The following is a 5,000-nucleotide window of genomic DNA, read 5'->3' on the forward strand; positions in this document are numbered from 1 at the left end:
CACACATGGTACCTCCACTTCAGAGGGAACCTGTGCAGTCCCACTTGAGGTTTGCCAACGGACATCAGACTGGTTTAGGATATGATACTGAGGTGCTGCAGATTAAACCAAAATCAAGCTGTTTGGCATTATCACAATTCAATGTGTTTTGAGAAAGAGTACTGCTGTCTATGATCCCAAGAATACCCTCCTCACCATCATGCATGGAAGTGGTATCATTATGGTTTGAGGGTGTTTGTCTGGCCAAGGCACAGGACAACTTCACATCGTCAACGAATGGATGGAGGGAGACATGTAATGTGCAATCCTGAGTGCAAACGTCCTTCCCTCCACCACTACACTGAAGGGTGGGCCATTTTTGGATCTCCCAACATTAGCGGAGCAAATAAGACCAAAAATAGTTCACTTTGGTATGCAAGCATAGAAATTGGCACAGAGGTTCATTAGAATGTACTCTTTCAGCTAAGGGCGTTGGCCACGCAAAAATCCAAAATGGCGGCCATTTTTCAAGATGGCCACCCTGTTCACTTGTAAATAAGGCTAAGAAGAGTTAAATTAATGATACAATCACACAATTTGGTACAAATGTTCATTAGAATGCACTCTTTCACAAAAGAGCATTGGCCACTCAAAATCCAAGATGGCCGCCATTTTTCAAGATGGCCACCCTGTTCACTTGTAAATAAGGCTAAGAATAGTTAAATTAGTGATGCAATCATGTAATTTGGCAGAAATGTGTCTTTGTATGCACTTTTTAAAAAAATGGTGTTGGATACACAAAATTCAAGATGGCTGCCATTTTTCAAGATGGCCACCCTTTATGATGCATAGAGAGAGAGAGAGAAACAGCACTTTCGCTCATAAACCCCAAACAATTGGTGCCTTCTTGGCAGCCTCCAGAGCTGGTCTGTGAATGTGAGAATGAGTATGTGCTCCACAAAGGCAAAGTGCAGAAGGTACTAGAAGTATTACTAGTGGAGTCTGTAAAGGTTTTACCATTACGGAAGTGATAAAAGCACCAAACTTTGCATGGTGTGTCTTTAGGGTATTAAGCTGTAATTCTAGCCTAGGAGCCATCGGGAAAAAAAATAATTCTACCATGTCATATACAATGTCATGTTGTGTAATGCATTACATTGTTAGTACATGACATTATACTTAGCTGACAATGTTAATATAGTCCCAAACCCAGCAGAGATGAAGCAATGGCAGTTGTAGCCTGCTTGACAGATTGATGAAACTACAAAAATGTACATAGTGTGAAAGTATGTGTGATAGTGTGCATACTGTGCTTACATGCTTGGCAGCAAATGTAACATTGTGAACGATTTGAGAAGATTCTTGGTTTGAATTAAAATGAGTATTTCCCACACTAAAACTATGGTAAGAATAGACTGCTGCTAATGCTCACTCAGCAGCATCTGAATGGGGAAGTGTCAGTGCAAGATGATGTCCAAGGTAGCAGGTTCTCCATCCTCTAATTTCATTAACAGATATTTTGTATTTGTATGAGAGAGGGTAAAGGACAGGATCTCTCCATATGTATGAAGAACCCATAAGATCACCTAATTCAACATTTTCACAAGTAGCATTGTGCACATAGTGAGTGCACTTCAGTCATCTTTAGAATGGTATTACAGATTACTCAATATACATGTAGGCCACAGTATGTCTTCAGTTCAAATTAAATGGAAATCATTTCTAAGTAGGTGTTGAGTAAGTAGGCAGAGGTAAATTGTTTTCTTTTCAAGTCTTCACCTAGTACTTGTGTCACAAGTTGTATGACAGTTAGCTCAATAATCATTGAGTACTTCAATTGCTACTTCACAACTGCTACAATTGCTTAACAATTGCTACTTCACTGATGGACAACATGTACCATAGGTCTTTGCCACCCTTACCCATAGGATAAATATCTATATAAAACAACAGTTCTCATATGGTATATACTATAAAAGTAAATCATTACTGGTACTCATTACTCATTTTCTTGATATGCAAGGCACACAAATAGTCTGGGAGGAAGGATAGTCTACCATAGATTGTGAGTGGTAATAGTAACACAGCTCATTCCCACTACACCATTTTGCATCATATTGTACATGACCTCAGAAGGCTCCACATGTTTCAGTTCTACTATGTAGTTGTACAGTACAGTGCAGTGCAGTGCAGCACAGTACAATACAGTACAGTACAGTACAGTAGAGAATAGTAAAGTACAGTACAATACAATAGCATACAGTGCGGTGCAGTACAGTACAATAGCATACAGTACGGTGCAGTACAGTACAGTACAGTTTGGTATATCACATTACAGTACAGTTCAGTACAGTAGAGTACAGTACGGTACAGTACAGTATGGTGTATCACATTACAGTACAGTAGCATACAGTACGGTACAGTAGAGTACAGTGGGCCTACAGTACAGTATGGTTTATCACATACAGTACAGTACAGTATATCACATTACAGTACAGTAGAGTACAGTACAGTACAGTAGCATACAGTACGGTGCAGTAGAGTACAGTATCTTGATGACGTTTGGGCTAATTTGACAGGTGTATCCCTCCAAAGTCAATGGGATTTCCACATGTTGTTGTTTAAAGTTTTTGAAAGACTTTTTGAGTGTGTGAGAGAAGTAAGCGAGGCTGACATGTTTTAAACAAAGGACCACACCCACAAATAAAAAATAATGAGCAATCAATAAATCAAGTGGTTAGGTAGCCAACATATCATCTAGGTTAAAGGCCAAAGTAGAACATAAAACAGACATGTTACCATTTTGCATATGTCAATATACTGTATGTATGGTGTATTGTATATTGATTATTCATACTTTCCTAAGCATAGAGGCCCCCATCACTCCATAGTACACTAGGACTTGAGATATACATATCTGAACACAAACCAGCATACATTTTAATTTGTCATGACCTTATAGAGGTAGATAATCCAAGCTGTCACTGACACTTGATATGCACATGTATTCACTTGATTGATATGAAAATTGAATATTTCAGTTGGGCTCCTAGGCTTAAATCATTGATCAAAAATTGATCATTGATCAGAAATTCTTTCTGGTGAACATTTGTGCCAAATTGCATGATTCTATCCCTAATTTAACACTTCTTGGCCTTATTTACAAGTTGAGAGGTAGCCATCTTGAAAAATGGCAGCCATCTTGGATTTGAGTGGCCAATGCTCTTTTGTGAAAGAGTGCATTCGAATGGACATTTGTGCCTAATTGTATGATTGTATCATTAATTTAACTATTCTTAGCCTTATTTACAAGTGAACAGGGTGGCCATCTTGAAAAATGGCGACCATCTTGGATTTTGAGTGGCCAATGCTCTTTTGTGAAAGAGTGCATTCTAATGAACATTTGTGCCTAATTGTATGATTGTATCATTAATTTAACTATTCTTAGACTTATTTGCGAGTGGCGAGGGTTGCCATCTTGAAAAATGGTGGCCATCTTGGATTTTGCGTGGCCAACACCATATTTTGAAAAAGTACATTCAAATGAACAATTTTGCCAAATTACATGCTGGCATCACTAATTTAACTATTCTAGACTTATTCTAGACTTATTTAGAAGTGGAGAAGGTGGCCATCTTGAAAAATGGCGGCCATCTTGGATTTTTGCGTGGCCAACGCCCTGAGCTGATAGAGTACATTCTAATGAACATCCGTGCCAATTTTCATGCTTGCATACCAAAGTGAACTATTCTGGGCTATTTTGACAGTTAACTGCTGGACTACATGACAATAATACACAACATACAGTCAAAGCAACAAAGCAGTGGCTCAACAAGAAGCATATTAAAGTCGTGAAGTGGCCTAGACAGTCTCCAAATATTAACCCTATAGTAATTCTATGGAGAGAACTGAACCTCCCATTTGCCAAGCTACAGCCACAAACTATTAATGTTTTAGAGATAATGTGCAAAGAAAAATGGGCAAAAATATTTTCTACTATATGCACAAACATTGTCATCAACTAAAAGAAGCATCTGACCTCAGTGCTAGACAACTAGGGCTTTGCCACAAAGCACTTTATCTTCTTTAGCTAGAGGGGTAAAATACTTATTTCCCTAAATTAAATACAAATAAATTAAAATATGTTATTTTAAGTTATTTTCTGGAATTTATTTTTGATATTCTGTCTCTCCATGTTTGAATACATATTATCATAAATGTATAGACTGATCATGTCTTTATTAGTGGGCAAACCGGGAAAAACTGCAAGGGATCAAATACATATTGGACTCATTGTACATACACATTCACTTGGTACTATGTTATGCTATGGTAGTACACATTTTCTTGGTACGGCTATTGTTGCATATAGCATACTCATCTTGTGGGCAGCTGTGGCCTAGTGTGGGCAGGCTTTATATCAGAGGGTTGCAGGTTCGAATCCTACCCTGACCACTCCCCACCACACTCCATGGCTGAGGTGCCCTGTTCCAAGGCACCTCACCCCACACTGCTCCAGGGACTGTAACCAATACCCTCTTCTTTAAAAATAAGTGTAGTTGCTTTGAATGTCAAAAAAGCGTCATCTAAGTGTAATGTAATGCAAAGGTGTCAAAAGTAAAAATAAAAATTAAAAAAAAGAAACGGTTTCCCTCCAACACAAGTAACTTATCTGAGCAACCAGTAGACTTGTGTACTTGTCTTATGATCAGCTAACTTTGCACTGGTTGGATCAAGTTTGTGGTGGGTCCTTGTCAGGTTTTCATTCTTTTTCTATTGATCTCACACAGAGTCTATCTATCTCATTAGGTACAATGGAGTAAATGGTGTAACAGCTATGTAATGCCATGAGCTAGTGTTGTAATCACACCACAAACGTACTTTTGATACCTTTGAGGTAATGTAATGTAATGTAACCTTTGCTGATCGTACAGATTACATTCAGATGGTGCTATGGCTATGCTATGGTTTTTCACATTCACCTGGTTCTTTGGCTTTGGCTATGCAAATGTGATCACTGA

Source organism: Engraulis encrasicolus, unplaced genomic scaffold (assembly GCF_034702125.1).
Source record: "Engraulis encrasicolus isolate BLACKSEA-1 unplaced genomic scaffold, IST_EnEncr_1.0 scaffold_32_np1212, whole genome shotgun sequence".
NCBI classification, from domain to species: domain Eukaryota; kingdom Metazoa; phylum Chordata; class Actinopteri; order Clupeiformes; family Engraulidae; genus Engraulis; species Engraulis encrasicolus.